Source organism: Somniosus microcephalus, chromosome 24 (assembly GCF_052327205.1).
Source record: "Somniosus microcephalus isolate GS21.2 chromosome 24, FLI_Smic_1.0, whole genome shotgun sequence".
NCBI lineage: Eukaryota > Metazoa > Chordata > Chondrichthyes > Squaliformes > Somniosidae > Somniosus > Somniosus microcephalus.
The window spans coordinates 10,749,536-10,768,186 of record NC_141010.1 but is presented as its reverse complement, the minus strand read 5'-3'; the positions used below and the strand labels follow the sequence as shown (position 1 = coordinate 10,768,186).

At 48.1% G+C, this 18,651-nt stretch overlaps 1 protein-coding gene across 1 annotated transcript in view; it reads left to right on the top strand.

Annotated features, from left to right (window-relative positions):
* The window catches only part of LOC147101038 (phosphatidylinositol 5-phosphate 4-kinase type-2 beta-like), a 148,273-nt gene that overhangs the window by 8,997 nt on the left and 120,625 nt on the right, over positions 1–18,651 (top strand). The window lies entirely within an intron of this gene.

Below are 18,651 nucleotides of genomic sequence, written 5' to 3'. Positions count from 1 at the left end.
ACACAAAGCCCTCCCGTACTCCTGTAGCAGAACGCAGTTTTGCAGATGTGGCGAAGAAAACAGGTGTGAAATATGAATCTCGTGGGAATTTGTCATAATCTTATAGTAAAGTGCTTTCTTGATTCTGGTATTAACTAAAGGTGACTTAGGAAACAGAGGCTTTCTGTGAACTTCTCCGCCTCTCTACCTCTCCTCCTTTTAAGACGCTCCTTAAAACCTACCTCCTTGACCAAGCTTCTGTCCTAATATCTCCTTATGTGGCTAGGTGTTAAATTTAGCTTGATAAAGCTCCTGTGACATTTTACTATGTTAAAGGTGCTATATAACTGCAAGTTGTTGATGGGTTGACGTAGAGAAGATGTTTCCACTTGTGGGGGGAGGGGGTCCAAAACTAGGGGCCATCAATATAAGATAGTTACTAATAAATCCAATTGGAATTCAGGTGAAATGTCTTTACCCAGAGAGTGGTTAGAACATAGAAACATAGAAGATAGGAGCAGGAGTAGGCCATTCGGCCCTTCGAGCCTGCTCCGCCATTCAATGAGATCATGGCTGATCATCCAAATTCAGTACCCTGTCCCTGCCTTCTCCCCATATCCCTTTAGCCTTAAGAAATATATCCAACTCCTTTTTGAATATATTTAATGAACTGGCCTCCACCGCCCTCTGTGGAACTTGCTACCACAAGGAGTGGTTGAGGCGAAGAGCAGAGATGCATTTAAGGGGAAGATAGATAAACACATGAGGGAGAAAGGAATACAGGAAACTTTTTTTTTATCCGGCACGGACAGGACCGACATGGTGCCGGTTCATCAAAAATTCCGGATAACCGAAAGCTATAGTAAAAGATACGGAGCTCAGAGCTCCGTATAAAGCAACAAACCCTGTTAAGCAACAGCTTCAGAACAATGGCCACAAGTTGCAAGCGTCTCTGTAGCTTAGCAACAGCTGCAGCCACACCCTTGCACAGCAACAAATGGAGGAAGGCAAGTAATAAAAGTTACCTGAACCTACTCCTGAATTTTGCCGGTTAACCGAAATTTCCGGTTATTTAGGTGTCGGTAAATCGAAAGTTTCCTGTAGAAGGATATGCTGATAGGGTGAGATGAAGAGGGGTGGGAGGAGGCTCGTGTGGAGCATAAACACCGGCACCGACCAGTTGGGCCGAATGGCCTGTTTCCATGCTGTAAATTCTATGTATACCATGTTTTATAGCACAGCTATACATTTCTGAATGGGGCTGTCTTACTTTCTAAATTTGAATTCAAGTATGTTATTTTAACTGTGCAAATCAGTTCCTCCAATTTTAGATTGGGGGAGATTTGCTCATCTAATTTTTATTCGTTCACGGGATGTGGGCATCACCGGCAAGGCCCAGCATTTATTGCCCTTGAGAAGGTGGTGGTGAGCAGCCTTCTTGAACCGCCGCTGCAGTCCGTGTGGTGAAGGTACTCCCACAGCGCTGTTAAGGAGGGAGCTCCAGGATTTTGACCCAGTGACGATGAAGGAACAGCCGATTATATTTCCAAGTCGGGATGGTGTGTGACTCGGAGGGGAACTTGCAGGTGGTGGTGGTGTTCCCATGCGCCTGCTGCCCTTGTCCTTCTAGGCGGTAGAAGTCGCGGGTTTGGGAGGTGATGAAGTTGAGAATTGAGATGAGAAGTTCTCTTTACAGTGACAAAGTCTTCCCCTGTGCTTCAGTATAAACAGAATGATTTAGGAGTTCCAAATCCAAACTGATGTAAATTGGACTCACCTCATAGGAACAGGAGGTGGCCATTTAGCCCCTCTAGCCTGTTCCGCCATTCAATGAGATCATGGCTGATCTGCGACCTAGCTCCATAAACTTGCCTTTGGCCCACATCCCTTAATACCTGTGGTTAACACAAATCTATCAATCTCAGATTTAAAATTAACAATTGATCTAGATCAATTGCTGTTTGCGGAAGAGAGTTCCAAACTTCTACCACCCTTTGTGTGTAGAAGTGTTTCCTAATTTCACTCCTGAAAGGTCTGGCTCTAATTTTTAGACTCTGCCCCCTAGTCCTAGAATCCCCAACCAGCGGAAATAGTTTCTCTCTATCTACCCTATCTGTTCCCCTTAATACCTTGAAAACTTCGATCAAATCAACCCTTAACCTTCTTAATTCCAGGGAATACAACTCTAGTTGTATAATCTCTCCTCGTAATTTAACCCCTGGAGACCTGGTATCATTCTGGTAAACCTACGCTGCACTCCCTCCAAGGCCAGTATATCCTTCCTAAGGTGTGGTGCCCAGAACTGCTCCCAGTGCTCCAGGTGAGGTCTAACCAGAGCCTCAGGAATAAGTGCTAATTTTGTTGTCCGCATAAACTGGCAATTGACTTGACCGAACCTTCCTCCTCTCAGTCTGTTTCCCCTGTTTCCAAAATACCATTCAACTTGTTGTCACCTTTGTCACAGTGGCTGTTTCCTCTGTTGCACTCACTGAATCTCATTGCTTTTGATAAATTTGTATATTTTAAATTCTGAATATATAGATGTATACTGTGTCGGTGCATCATGTTCACCTGTCTCCACATGCAGCTTCAAAGAAGCCATGCAACTGCTATTGTGCAACAACCATTAGCCCATCTAAACGGATTTGATTGTCGAACGCGTTTATAGTATGCAGCTGAATAAAAGCCATTCTGCCTCTTAAATTCACACCAGAGACTTGAGCACAAAAATCTAGGCTGACGCTTGATTGCAGTACTGAGGGAGTGCTGCACTGTCGGAGGTGCTGTCTTTCGGATGAGACATTGAACCGAGGCCCCGTCTGTGGACGTAAAAGATCCCACGGCCACTATTTCGAAGAAGAGCAGGGGAGTTATCCCTGGTGTCCTGGGGCCAATATTCATCCCTTGATCAACATCACTTAATCTGGTCATTATTGCATTGCTGTTTGTGGGAGCTTGCTGTGCGCAAATTGGCTGCTGCGTTTCCTATTTTGCAACAGTGACTACACTTCAAGAAGTACTTTATTGGCTGTAAAGCGCTTTGGGACGTCCTGAGGTGGTGAAAGGCGCTATAGAAATGCAAGTATTTCTTTCCTGTTGTTCAAGAGATTGTTCAGGGATCGGGTGGGATATGTGTCGGTGCAGGCTCGATGGGCCGAAATGGCCTCTATCTGCACTGTGGGGTTTCTGTGATCTGTGATCTGTGATCTGTGAAGACTGGAGAGTTGAGTTTTTCTTTTAGAAGGCTTCATTCGCACTACAGCGGAAAGAGGGAGTCCCACTCTGCTTCATTTGAGGGGGGACGCACAGGGGCAGGGAGACCAAGCGCCCCAAAATTGCCCACTGACCGCGCATGCGCCGCCCGCCCGCCCACAGCGGCCGTCCATCAGCCGCGCCATACGCGGGGGACCTCAGCTCCGGACCTCAGGCGCTAGGCAGGGGGAGGGGCCGGAGAGAGGGACAGAGGGGAGTGGGGGAGCGGGGGTGGGGGTGGGCGAGGGGAGGGAGACGGGAGGGGAGGGAGAGGAGGGGAGGGGAGGGAGGGATAGGACAGGGAGAGGACATGACAGGGAGAGGGGGGACACACAGGGGCAGGGAGACTAAGCGCCCCAAAATTGCCCTCGCAACGCGGGGCTCCCCAGCTGGTATATATATATGTGCAACCTAAAAGTGGCCTCAGGAGACCCACTAATAGCTTCTGAACTTCTCCGTTAAATTTGATAAGTATCTGGGAACAAGAATCCTGTTCGTGTCTAAGGCAGCTGGCCAGATTTGGGACTCTTATCTGGGTTGGATACTTCAGATGGGTCGGGTCTGCCAGAGGCGGCCTTTACATCTGGTATATAGAAACTACCTTGCTCTGAGCTAGGATTCACAACCATCTACTGAACTAACTCTGACTAATGCAAACATCTGGCTTTTTTTTTATTCACCACAATTATGTACATTTTGTACGATAGCAAAATACTGCAGATGTTGGAAATCCAAAATAACAACAGAAAATGCTGGAAAAACTCAGCAGGTCAGGCCAGGGTAAGGTGGGATCTGCCAGCCTGCATAGCACTCCACTGAACACCATCAGAATGCTGGTTAAATCTTACTGTCAGCAAAGAGTGGGCAGGACAGTTAGTTCTTTGGTTCTGTTAAAAAGATTGGAAATGGGCCGACAGTGACCTTTCTAAACTTCACATTGGACTGAAATCATTTAGCGTCAACACAAACTGTGTAGTCAGACCATAAGCCAACACTGTATTTATGAGCTAAATGACAAAGCAGTTTGCTAGTCTCCTTTTGAAGTTTCCCCTTTCACTTCCTTCCTCTATGTCTAACGTTTCTTCATGTATTCGGTTCCTGTTTTTTCCTGCCCATTTGTAACTCGCTGACAATACGACGAGTGTATTTTTTTCCCACCCCAGTTTTAATCTATCTATCTCAGCCTTGAATATACTCGATGACTCCGCATCCACAACCCTTTAGGGTAGAGAATTCCAAAGATTCACAACCCTCTTCGTGAAGAATACATATAAAATTCTGACAGGGCTCGACAGACTGGATGCAGGGAGGATGTTTCCCCTGGCTGGGGGGTCTAGAACGAGGGGTCACAGTCTCAGGATACGGGGTAAGACATTTAGGACTGAGTTGAGGAGAAATTTCTTCACTCAGAGGGTGGTGAACCTGTGGAATTCTCTACCACAGAAGGCTGTGGAGGCCAAGTCACTGAATATATTTAAGAAGGAGATAGATAGATTTCTAGACACAAAAGGCATCAAGGGGTATGGGGAGAGAGCGGGAATATGGTATTGAGATAGAGGATCAGCCATGATCAAATTGAATGGCGGAGCAGGCTCGAAGGGCCGAATGGCCTACTCCTGCTCCTATTTTTCTGTGTTTCTAAGAAATTCCTCCTCATTTCAAGCCTAAATGGCCAACCCCTTATCCTGAGACTATGAACCCTAGTTCTAGATTCTCCAGCCAGGGGAAACAACCTCTCAGTGTCTACCCTGTCAAGCCCTCTAAGAATTTTATACGTTTCAATGAGATCACCTCTCATTCTTCTAAAACTCCAGAGAATATAGGCCCAATCTACTCAATCTCTCCTCATATGACAATCCTCTCATCCCAGGAACCTGGCATGTTTTGGTCTGTATGCCTTAATTCATTGGGCCATTTGGATGAGATGTGAAACTGAGATGTTAACAAGTGGATGTTAAAGATTTCTTGAGAGTTTGCCTAGTATCCTTCAACAAACACCAAAAACGGGTTAACTTCTCACTTACCTTATTTCTGTTTATTGGATATTGCTGCATGCAAAATGGTTGCTGTATTTATCTATGTAACAACAGTGGCTGCACTTCAGAGTGATTAATTATATATGAAGCACTTTGGGAGGTTTCTAAGACATGTAATAGGGTACCATATAAATGGAACTTCTTTCTTTCCTCCTGTCCAGTGACACTTGCTGCTCCCTGCTGCTTATCTCAAGTGGCCATTCTTTATAGATGTTAAACCGAGACCCCCGTCTGCCCTCTCAGATGGACATCAAAAGATATCATGGCACTACTTCGAAGAAGAGCAGGGGGAGTTCTCCCTGGTGTCCTGGCTAATATTTATCCCTCAGCCATCATCATTTAAACAGATTATCTGGTCATTATCACATTGCTGTTTGTGGGAGCTTGCTGTGCGCAAATTGGCTGCCGCGTTTCCTACATTACAACAGTGACTGCATTTCAAAAGTTAATTGACTAAAGTGCTTTGGGATGTCTTGAGGTCATAAATGCAAGTGAGTCAAAATGGTAAGTGTCAGCCAGATATTGGACGCGATACTGTCTTCTGCTGTCTACAGGTGTCCAATTTTCAGCAAGGAGTCACTGGGTGGTGATCAGGAGCAGGAAATTTAACTGCTTTTTAAAAAATCTACTTCTTAGTTTGAAAGTTCTGAGTCCAAGATGCTGCCTAACTGGTTCAGAACTTGGGACCTTTCTAAGCCGGCAGACGGGTGCCTTGTTTGTTAAACTTCACCAATTCCATTCTCACTCACAGGAGTTAGTTAGATTAATGCTCTCACTCAACACCTCCACCGCCCCCCTCCCCGCCGCCCCCCACCGCCCAATTTCCTTTCTTGCTGTGTAGAAACAGCTCGCATCTGCTTGTCGCTGCCCCAGAAGACTGACTGCAGATTGGGAAGATTGATGCTATCTTTAATGTACTGTAATGAGTGTTGTGTTGGCTGTCACCTCGTCTGCTAGGATTTTTTTGTGGTTGTGCGTACAGGACCACTAGATTCTTCAAGCCCTTCAGTTTCTGTTTGTTTATTAGCAAAATATCACATTAGTGAAGACATGAATAATTTAAGAAAAAAACCTGATAACGGTTTTGCAAAAATCTGTTCTTTTTGTTCAGATTGTTACAGGTTTGTATAATCATTCAGATAGTCACAACCAGAATCATGGTTGTCTTATTGAATCTTCTGAAATTAAAAGGGCAAGTTCTACATTGTCAGGTTAAGTTGCTGCAGCGTGTATGTTAAGTGTAGTTTTCACCTTAAGTATGTTTTACCTCATTGATCTAGAACTCCTAAGGTTAGTGGTGTATTTTATTTTAATATGATGTGTTACTCACTGTGCGCAGGATACCCAGCAGGCAATCAAGCAGATAGAATTCTGAACTATATAACCAAATCAGTGGAGTACAAGGAGAAAGCTGTTAACATAGACCACTCTTTGAATGCTGTGTCCAGTTGGTCACCGACACACAAGGGAGACATTCAAACCCTGGAGGTGTTGCAGTGAGGAGGCTGACCCATCAGAGGCATCAGAGGACTGAGTTGTGAGGAAAGGCTGGAGGAACTAGCCTTGAAATGAGGTAACTAAGAGAGAACCTCATAGAGTACATAAGATAGTAATAACAACAGAAAATGCTGGAAAAACTCAGCAGGCCAGGCAACATCCGTGGAGAGAAATTAGAAACTCTAATTTCTCTCCACGGATGTTGCCTGGCCTGCTGAATTTTTCCAGCATTTTCTGTTGTTATTTCGGATTTCCAGCATCTGCAGTATTTTGCTATTGTACATAAGATAGTAAACTGTGTAGTAAAGATAAGTCCAGAGCTCTAACCGTAACAGTAGGACAAGGAGCGCAGGTTCAAAGGCTACTGTCTTCACAGTAGAAGAAGAGGACAAAATACCAAAGGGAACCTAAAAAATAAGTCGAGGGAAGGAAATTATAAAAATGGTAATGGAAAAAATAACGGGACTTAAGATAGACAGATCTCCAGGCCCTGATGGTGTCCACCCAGGGTATTAAAGGCAAAAAGTGAGGAATTTGCAAAGTGCTCTAGATTCACAATTGAGATTGGACTATTGCAAATGTCACTCTTATTATTTAAGAAAGGCGAGGAAAAGAACCCAGGTAACTACAGGCCTGTAAGTTTTGCAGTAATTGTGGGGAAGTTACTGGAATCTATCATCGGAGACACAGAGTGACTGAGCACTTGGACAAGTATCAGTTGATCAAAGAGAGTCAGCATGGATTTGTGAAGGGTCGGTCATGTCTGACTAATCTCGTTGTACATTTTGAGGCTGTCACTAGCATGGTGGACAGGGGAGTGTCTATGGATGTTGTCTATATGGACTTCCAGAAGGCATTTGATAAGGTTCCACACAAGAGATTATTAACAAAAATGAGAGCACATGGAATTTGAGGGAACAACAGAAAATGCTGGAAACACTCAGCAGGCCAGGCAGTATCCGCGGAGAGAGAGAAAAACAGAGTTAATGTTTCAGGTCTGACTGTGACCCTTTGTCAGAACTGGAAATAGCTGGAGATGTACAGGAGACTTTGGTTTATCCGGAGGTTGTATGTCCGGAAACCTCGATCTACCGGCAGAAATCAGGAGCCGTTTTGTTAGGTTTTTTTTCTTCTCGTGGCTTTTTTTCCAACAGTCGGGCTCTGGAAAGTCTCTCTGAAGCTGTTGCTAAGCTACAGAGACGCTTCCAAGGTACGGGCTGACTGTTTGAAGCTGTTGCTAAGCAACAGTGTTTGTTGTCAGATACGGAGATGAAAACCTCCGTATGCTTCAACATTAACGCTGGTATGTCCGGCAGTTTTGATAGATCGGCAACAGCTCGGTCCCGTCGGTGCCGGATATCACAAAGTTTCCTGTAACAGGTTTTAAGCAGGTGCAGAGGCAGGGAAAGGGTGGGGGGGGGGGGGTGGGGGGAGGGGAGAAAGGAACAAAAGGGACGGTCTGTGTAAGGATGGAAGGCAGGAGAAATTAAATGTTGCAAATGGGGATGGCAGAATCATCAACAGCTGTCGCCTGAAAAAATGGGGGCAGGGGTTATAGTCTGAAATTGTTGAACTCAATGTTGAGTCCAGAGGCTGTAAAGTGCCTAATCGAAAGATAAGGTGCTGTTCCTCGAGCTTACGTTGAGCTTCATTGGAACAGTGTAAGAGGCCGAGGACAGAGAAGTCAGAGTGGGAGTGGAGGGGAGAATTAAAGTGACAGGCGATCGGAAGCTCGGGGTCACGCTTACAGACTGAATGGAAGTGTTCCGCAACGCGGCCACCCAATCTGCGTTTGGTCTCCCCAATGTAGAGGAGACTGCATCGTGAGCAGCGAATACAGTATAGAGCAGCGAATGGAAATTGAGGTAACCCTGTGACATAGATTGGTAATTGGTTGGGAGGTAGGAGACAGAGAGTAGGGATAAAGAATTTGTTCTCTGGTTGGTGGTATGTGACAAATGATGCTCCACAGGGATCTGTACTGGGACCTCAGCTTTTCAGCATATAAACGACTTGGACGAAGGACTAGAGAGTTGTATATCCAAGTTTACAGATGACACTAAGTTAGGAGGGACAGTAAGTTGACAGATAGAAGGAGGAAGTTACAAAGAGACGTAGATTGACTAAGTGAGTGGGCAAAACTCTGGTAGTTGGAATTCAGTGTGGGGAAGCGTGAGGTCATCCACTCTGGATGTGAAAAAGACAAATGGAATATTTTCTTAATGGTGAGAGGCTAGGAGCTGTGAGGGAGCAAAGGGCTATAGGCGTCCATACGCACAAATTGCTAAAAGCCAATGCACGGAGACAAAAAGTAATCAAAAAGGCTAATGGAATGTTGGCCTTTATCTGGAGATTTGGAATTCACAAGTGAGGGAGCGATCCCTCAGTTGTACAGAGCCTCGGTCAGACCCCATCTAGAGTACTGAGTTCAGTTTTGGGCACCATACCTCAGGAAAGATATATTGTCCTTGGAGAGGATCTAGCACAGATTCATCAGGATGATACCAGGGCTCAAAGGGTTAAATTATGAGGACAGGTTACATGTATTCCCTTGAGTTTAGAAGGTTGAGGAGTGATCTAATCAAGGTATTTTAAATGATTGAGATTCGATAAGGTAGTTACAGAGAAAGTATTTGCTCTGGTGGGGGAATCCAGAACAAGGGGGCATAATCTTAAAATTGGAACAAAGTCATTTCGGAAAGAAATCCGGCAGCAGTTTCTCACACACACGGTATTGGCAATCTGGAAAACTCTCCCCTTCAAAAGGCTGTGGATGCTGGGACAATTGAAATTTTCAAGACTGCGATCGACAGATTTTTTGTTAGGTGTAGGTATGCAGGGATATGGAGCAAAGGCGGAAAAATGGGGTTGAAGTCCATAATTGAATTGAATGGCACAACAGTCTCGAGGGGCTGAATGGCCCACTCCTGTTCTTGTGTTCCGACGCCGAGAAGTTCTTCACGCACAGAATGATGAATACACAGATTGAACTTCCACAGATTGAACTTCCAGGTAGGGTAGTGGAGGCAAAAGCCCTGTAGCTATTTAAGAAACTATTGGATGCTGTGGGTGTGGAGGGGAAGGGGAGGAGTGTAGGTTCATTCTGCATGGGTAATCTAAGATGGGCTGAATGGCCTTCCCATCCGTAAGGAAGTTATCCTATGAATTTGTTTTTTTGCAAATTATATGTTACAGGAGCAATCCTTTTCTATTTTATCAATGCAGCTGTGATTATTGCTACTTTGAATTTTACTCTCTTGTTCCTTCCAAGCCCTAAATATGCCATCCTACATGTTCTTTCTCTTCCTCTTCACGGTGTTGGATTCTACTGCCCCGAGTTTTCCCTTTCTTTTACTACCTACAGGTTTAAAAAAAAATTACAAGCTTGGTGTCATCTAATCGCCACTTAATTTATTTCCTACTCTTTTTCAAACTTGGTGGTGTTGAGCAATGTTCCCTGTAGGCTGCACTATATTCTACATGGCCTGTTTATTTCACCGCGCGGTCCCTTTAAATTTCCGCGCATGCCCGGTATTTCCAATGGAAAGGCTTGTGAGCGGCCTGCGCGGTACCTTGCAGATTACTGCGCGGTACCTTGCAGATTACTGCGCGGCTGCACGCTTGCGCAGCTCAGAGGAAGCATTGGCGTTCTGCACTTTTTGGGCTTTGGTCCTTCGCCTAAGTTTCTCAATAACAATTGAAGCATTACAACTGCCTTTGTTTAATGGCTGTTGTAATAGAAATTAAAGTCTGACTCATTTGTTCTTTAGATGAAGCTCCAATTATTCAGCTTCCAAGGAGTGGACTCGGACGAGTGGGTGGAGTGTCTGAACAGGTAGAGAGCTAGAACTGAGTGTCTGCTGCGGGACCTGATCGTTGCCGAGTCTGGTTGCTTTTGCACGGTGGATTATACGGCCCTTGCAAGACTAGAAATACCTGGTGATCTGGCATTCTGGGTGTGGTACACTAATAACATGGGCTCGGTTAACATCCTGTGCAGTGAGAAAAGAACAAAATTCATTCATTCATTTTAATGTAACTCTTCTATTGTTGGAGTACAGGATTAGGAGCAGAAGCACCAATTTCAGGACTTTTTCCTCAGCTTTCACCCCTCCTCTCCTGTTGGCCAGTGTAAAACTTTTACTTTATCACCCCTCTCTCTATAGTTGCTTTTCTACTGCCGCCTGGGTCTGCGAGAGTAACCTAACTGCATTGCTCTCCAGTATTTATATGTAGGCATCAACCTTGTAGCTCTCTCGTCTTGTGAGTCAAAAGGTCATAGATTCAATTCCTACTCTAGAGACTTGAGCACTTAAGCCAGGCTGACACTTCAGTGCAATACTGAGGCAGTGCTGCACTGCCGGAGGTGCCGTCCCTCAGATGAGGTAATGTAGGAAACACAGCAGCCATTTTGCGCACAGCAATGTGATAATGACCAGATCATCTGTTTTAGTGATGTTGGTTGAGGGATAAATATTGGCCCCAGGACACCGGGGAGAACTCCCTCTGCTCTTCTTCGAAATAGTGGCCATGGAATCTTTTACGCCCACCTGAGAGGGCAGACAGGGCCTCGGTTTAACATCTCATCTGAAGACAGCACCTCTGACAGCGCGGCGCTCCCTCGGCACTGCACTGGGAGTGTCGGCCTAGATTTTGTGCTCAAGTCTCTGGGGTGGGACTTGAACCCACAACCGTCTGGCTCAGAGGCGAGAGTGCTACCCACTAAGTCAGGGCTGACAGTGGATGAGGGAGCTTGGTACTTTGCACAAGCACAGACTAGCCATGGCCCAGTGCATGTGCGCAAAGTGCTGACATCACTCCAGACACTGGTGGAATAGCACATTAATTCCAAACTGGTGCAAGTTAGGTTGACAGTGTAAGGAATGGGTCTTCCAGCCACATGTCTTAAAACAATACGGAACAATTTTAAGAGAAAAATGGGGGAGGGATGGAGTACTTTGTATGCAGTGTACTTAAAGAAAAGTGAGGCATATTAGTTCCAGGGAACGCCGCCCATTTTTGGCATCAAGCACTCTCAGGTCACCACAGCCAGATGCAGAGCAAAGGTCGCTCCACACTGCCCCAACAATGGGCCTCAGCCCCAACCTCCGAAGGCAGGAAAATGGAGTTGAGGTACAGATTAGCCATGATCTAATAGCATGGCGGAACAGGCTCAAGGGGCTGAGTGGCCGACCCTCCTGTTCCTATGAGCTGTAATCTCTGAACGAGATTGCCGATTCGTGCTCTTGACAGTTTTTTGTGCTGGAAACCCCTGCCCACATGGAGCTGGGTTGAGACTGCCCAACCCATTTCACATAGGGCCTTTATTAGCAGCAGACAGAAGTGACTTTTGTCCCAGTAGGCTGGGCTAGATTTGAGTGCAGGTCCCAGAGGTGAAAACCGGCGTTTAGCCCACTGTGCCACCCTGTTCCGTGGAGAGTATTTTCTATAGATTTTCCTTTTTAATTGGTATCCGAGAACTGGTATGAAAACTCAGATTGAAAGGAATGAACAAGCTCACAAAGATACTACAGTGAAAGTCTGATTATCTGCACTCTCGATTATCTACCAGAATTTTCATGGGCGTTTGGAGTTCGTTTTGCATAAGCCAGGTAAAATCAAATTGAGTGTTTTTAATTGATTCCCCCCCCCCCCCACCCCCACCTCGGCTCTCAATCCAGCAGTTGCCTGAATTGATAGCAGAGGTGTCTTCGAGCCCCGCCACAAACTCCGTTCCCTAGCCACCGACTCCATCCCTCTCCCTAGCATCTGTCTGAGGCTGAACCAGACTGTTCGCAATCTCGATGTCGTATTTGACCCTGAAATGAGCTTCCGACCACGTTTCCGCACCACCACTAAGGCCGCCTATTTCCACCTCCGTAACATCGCCCGTCTCCGCCCCTGCCTCCGCTCATCTGCTGCTGAAACCCTCATCCATGCCTTTGTTACCTCTAGACTTGACTATTCCAATGCACTCCTGGCTGGCCTCCCACATTCTACCCTCCGTAAACTTGAGGCCATCCAAAACTCAGCTGCCCATGCCCTAATTTGCACCAAGTCCCGTTCACCCATCACCCTTGCGCTCGCTGATCTACATTGGCTCCCGGTTAAGCAACACCTCGATTTTTTTTAAATTCCCTTTCTTGTTTTCAAATCCTTCCATGGCCTTGCCCCTCCCTATCTCTGTAATCTCCTCCAGCCCTACAACCCCCCTAAGATATCTGCACTCCTCTAATTCTGGCCCCTTGAGCATCCCTGATTATAATTGCTCAACCATTGGTGGCCGTGCCTACATCTGCCCTTAGCTCTGGAATTCGCTCCCTAAACCTCTCCGCCTCTCTACCTCTCATTCCTCCTTTAAGACGCTCCTTAAAACCTACCTCTCTGACCAAGCTTTTGGTCACCAGCCCTAATTTCTCCTTATGTGGCTCGGTGTCAAATTTTGTTTTATGACACTGCTGTGGAGCACCTTGGGACGTTTTACTACGTTAAAGGTGCTGTATAAATACAAGTTGTTGTTGTTGGATGTAATGGTAGTGGTAATGTAGGGGATGTCCTCAAACAGGAAATTAGAGATGCATGTAACAAGGGTACTACAGTAATCATGGGTGACTTTAATTTACATATAGACTGGCCAAACCAAATTAGCAATAATATTGTGGAGGATGAATTCCTGGAGTGTGTACGAGATGGGTTTTTAGACCAGTATGTTGAGGAGCCAACTAGGGAACATGCTATCCTAGATTGGGTATTGTGCAATAAGAAGGGGTTATTTAATAATCTTTTTTGTGCAGGGTCCTTTAGGGAAGAGTGATCATAACATGATAGAATTCTTCATTAAGATGGAAAGTGAAGAAGTCCAATCCGAACCTAGGGTCCTAAATCTAAACAAAGGAAACTACAAAGGTATGAGGAGTGAGTTGGCTATGATAGATTGGGGAGCTTCATTAAAAGGCATGACGGTGGATAGGCAATGGCTAACATTTAAGGAATGTGGTAAACCACTGTTATATCTGCCTGTGTGGGTGTTTGTATTCCACTGTGTGCATGTCTGTACATGCCTCGGCTGACTCCTCCCACGAGTCCAGGTATAAAGGTGACTGCTCCACAGTCCCTCTGTATTCTGGACTGGTCGACCACTCGAGGCACACCTTCATTCTCTTGTTAATAAAAGCCTGTTAGTTACTCGCTTAACCTCAGTCTTTTGAGTAAATGATAGCGCATCAATTTTATTAACAAGATTTTTTTATAATGGAGAAGATCCTCACACCAGTATGCCTGGACTTAGACCATCGGGAGGCGGACGCATCCACCAAGTTTGCTCACTGGCTTAGGTGCTTTGAAAGATTCCTGATCGCCTCCGCTGCAACGGTCAAATCGGATGAGGACAAACTGGATGTCCTGACCTCCAAAGTGAACCACCGAGCGTACTCGGTCATCCAGGACGCGACCTCGTACACGGCTGCTCTCAAGCTCCTCAAGGACCAGTACACGCGCCCAGTGAACGAGGTGTACGCCAGGCACCTCCTGGGGAGTCGTAAACAACAACCTGGGGAATCGACCGAGGAATACCTTCAGGCACTGTCTGTGGGCCTGTGGTTGTAAGGATGTAAAGGCCGCCGTGTACACAGAGGAACTTATCCGGGATGCTTTTGTAGCGGGCCACAGGTCCAATTACACCCGACAGCGACTGTTGGAGCAGAGTGACCTCGACCTCAACAAGGCCTCTGAACTCGCACTATCATTGGACGCAGCCTACCGGGGCATGGATGCCTACTCCTCTGCACCGTGGACGCCGCGGGGAACGACAGCCTGGGACACGGTAGGACCGTCTCATAGCGCCATGCCACCCCAGCCACATCCCAGCAACGGCCCAACTACCGCAGCAGTGTCCCAAGGCCAGAAATGCTACTTCTGTGGCCAGGCCAAACACCCCAGAGCGCGCTGCCCGGCGAAAAATGCGATCTGCTCGGGCTGCGGGAAGAAGGGACACTACGCCAGCGTCTGCAGGGCCAAAGCCACCCCGAATCCCAGCAGCGCCGCGTGTGGGCCGTGCGGGCCGCCATCTTGGGCCTCCCCAGCCATGTGCGAACCACCGGAACAGCAGCCATTTTGGATGCCTCCAGCCACATGGGGATCATGGACGCCGCCATCTTGGACGCCAGCCGGGACGCAGCAGGCCCCCAACACCGCCTCATCTGATACCCGCAGTGACACACCGACCCCTACACTGGCCTCCGTTACGCTGGACCAAGCGAGACCGCACCAACTGGCCCGGTGCACAATGGACATTAAGGTAAATGGTCACGAAACAACCTGCCTTTTTGACTCTGGGAGCACGGAGAGCTTCATCCACCCCGACACGGTGCGGCGTTGCTCTCTCCCAGTCCTGCCTGCGCACCAGCGGATTTCTATGGCCTCCGAGTCCCAGTCGGCGGACATTGGCGGCTACTGCGTGGTGACACTCTTAGTAGACGGGACTGTGTACGATAATTTTAAACTTCTGGTCCTGCCCCACCTCTGCGCTGCCATTCTACTGGGGTTAGATTTTCAGTGCCACCTTAAAAGTGTTACGATGGCGTACGGTGGACCCCACTCACAGTCCGCAGCCAGCAGCTTCCAAATTGCCCGCCGCACACCAGGTGCAACCTCTCCACACTCAGAGTCACCCCCCCCCCCACTGTTTGCTAACCTCACCCCCGACTGTAAGCCCATCGCCACAAAGAGCAGGCGATACAGTGCCGGGGACAGGGTTTTCATTAAAACCGAAGTGGAGCGGCTCCTGAAGGAGGGGATTATTGAGGGCAGCACCAGCCCCTGGCGAGCCCAGGTTGTGGTCGTTAAGACCGGCGAGAAGCAGCGCCTGGTCATCGACTACAGCCAGACAATAAATCGCTACACCCTGCTGGACGCTTACCCACTCCCCCGCATAGCTGATATGGTCAACCAGATCGCGCAGTACCGTGTCTTCTCGACCATTGACCTGAAATCAGCGTACCACCAGCTCCCTATCCGCCCTGAGGACCGCCAGTATACTGCCTTTGAGGCAAACGGCCGCCTCTATCACTTCCTTAGGGTTCCCTTTGGCGTCACCAACGGGGTCTCCGTCTTCCAAAGGGAGATGGACCGGATGGTCGATCAAAATGCGTTGCAGGCCACTTTCCCATATCTGGACAATGTGACCATCTGCGGCCATGACTTGCAGGACCATGACGCAAACCTCAAAAAATTCCTCTGCACCGCCCAACTTCTGAACCTGACGTATAACAAGGAGAAGTGCATATTCCGCACAACCCGCCTCACCATCCTTGGCTGTGTTGTGGAACACGGAGTCATCGATCCCGACCCCGACCGGATGCGTCCCCTTATGGAACTCCCACTGCCCCACTGCCTCAAGGCCTTGAAGAGGTGCCTAGGGTTTTTCTCCTATTACGCCCAGTGGGTCCCCTACTATGCGGACAAGGCCCGTCCACTGATCAAGTCCACCTCTTTTCCCTTGACGGCAGAGGCCCGCTTAGCCTTCCAAAGTATCAAGGAAGACATTGCCAAAGCCACCATGCACGCAGTGGACGAATCCATCCCCTTCCAGGTGGAAAGCGACGCGTCCGACTTTGCCCTGGCCGCTACCCTTAATCAGGCGGGGAGACCCGTGGCCTTCTTTTCACGAACCCTCCAGGGCCCGGAGACCAGACACTCCGCTGTTGAGAAGGAGGCCCAGGCTATTGTGGAGGCTGTGCGTCATTGGAGGCACTACCTGGCCGGAAAACGATTTACCCTGCTCACTGACCAGCGTTCAGTTGCTTTTATGTTTAACAACAAGCAGAGGGGCAAAATCAAAAACGACAAGATCTTAAGGTGGAGAATCGAACTTTCCACCTACAATTACGAGATCTTGTACCGGCCCGGGAAGCTCAATGAACCCCCAGATGCTCTATCGCGTGGCACCTGCGCCAGCGCGCAGATCGATAGACTGCGGGCCCTCCACAATGACCTCTGTCACCCGGGGGTCACCAGGTTCTTCCACTTCATCAAGGCCCGCAACCTGCCTTACTCCATTGAGGAGGTCAGGACCATGACCAGGAACTGCCAAGTCTGCGCTGAGTGCAAACTGCACTTTTATAGACCAGACAGGGCTCACCTGATAAAAGCCACTCGCCCCTTCGAGCGCCTGAGCGTTGATTTTAAAGGGCCTCTCCCCTCCTCCGACCGCAATGTGTACTTCCTCAACATTATTGATGAGTACTTCCGTTTCCCGTTCGCCATCCCCTGCCCGGACATGACCAGTGCCATGGTCATTAAATGTCTGAACGACCTCTTCACCCTGTTCGGTTTCCCCAGCTATATCCATAGCGACCGGGGCTCATCGTTTATGAGCGACGAACTCCGCCAGTACCTGCTCGCTAGGGGTATTGCCACAAGCAGGACCACCAGTTACAACCCCCGGGGGAACGGACAGGTGGAAAGAGAGAATGCGACAGTTTGGAAGGCCGCCCTGCTAGCCTTAAAGTCTAGGGGCCTTCCGACCTCCCGCTGGCAGGATGTGCTCCCCGATGCGCTCCACTCTATTCGGTCACTGCTCTGCACTGCCACTAACGCCACCCCTCATGAGAAAATGTTTGTCTTCCCAAGGAAGTCCACATCGGGGACATCGCTACCGCCATGGCTGACGTCCCCAGGGCCGGTCCTACTGAGAAGACACGTGAGGACCCATAAAACGGACCCCCTGGTTGAGAGGGTCGACCTCCTCCACGCCAACCCCCAGTATGCTTACATTGTGTACCCGGACGGGCGGGAGGACAGAGTCTCCATACGAGACCTCGCACCCTCGGGGGCCCCAGTAACCCACTACCACCCCCCCCCCCCCCACGATCCAATATCCAACCCCAGCAGACGGCATGCCTGGGCCCCGCGACCCGCTCGACACCCACGAGGACTACACACCAGTGCCCCAGCCTACGCGGGACTCGACGCCAGAAGCTTCACTACCCCTGCCGTCGCCACGTCGATCACAGCGGCAGACAAGACCTCCGGAGAGACTCCAATACACAAACTTTTAATACACTTCACCCCGCCGGACTCATTTTTAAACAAGGGGTGAATGTGGTAAACCACTGTTATACCTGCCTGTGTGGGTGTTTGTATTCCACTGTGTGCATGTCTGTACATGCCTCGGCTGACTCCTCCCACGAGTCCAGGTATAAAGGTGACTGCTCCACAGTCCCTCTGTATTCTGGACTGGTCGACCACTCGAGGCACACCTTCATTCTCTTGTTAATAAAAGCCTGTTCGTTACTCGCTTAACCTCAGTCTTTTGAGTAATTGATAGCGCATCAAGGAACGAATGCATGAATTGCAACAGTTATACATTCCTTTCTGGCACAAAAACACAAAAGGAAAAGCGGCCCAACCATGGCTAACAAATGAAATTAAGGATAGTATTAGATCCAAAGAGGAGTCAGATAAAGTTGCCAGAAAAAGTAGCAAGCCTGAGGATTGGGTGCAGTTTATAGTTCAGCAAAAAAGGACCAAGAGATTGATTAAGAGGGGAAAAATAGAGTATGAGAGTAAACTTGCAAGGAACATAAACATAAGAAATAGGAGCAGGAGTAGGCCATTCGGCCCTTCGAGACTGCTCTGCCATTCAATGAGATCATGGCTGATCTTTTGCCTCAACTCCATTCACCGGCCCTATTGCCATATCCCCTGATGCCCTTACTAGTCAGAAATCTATCGACTTCTGTTTTGAATATACCCAATAACTGAGCCTCCACAGCCCTCTGGGGTAGAGAATTCCAAAGATTCACCACCCTCTGTGTGAAGAAATTTCTTCTCATCTCAGTCCTGAATGGCCTACCCTTTATCCTGAGGCTGTGGCCCCTGGTTCTAG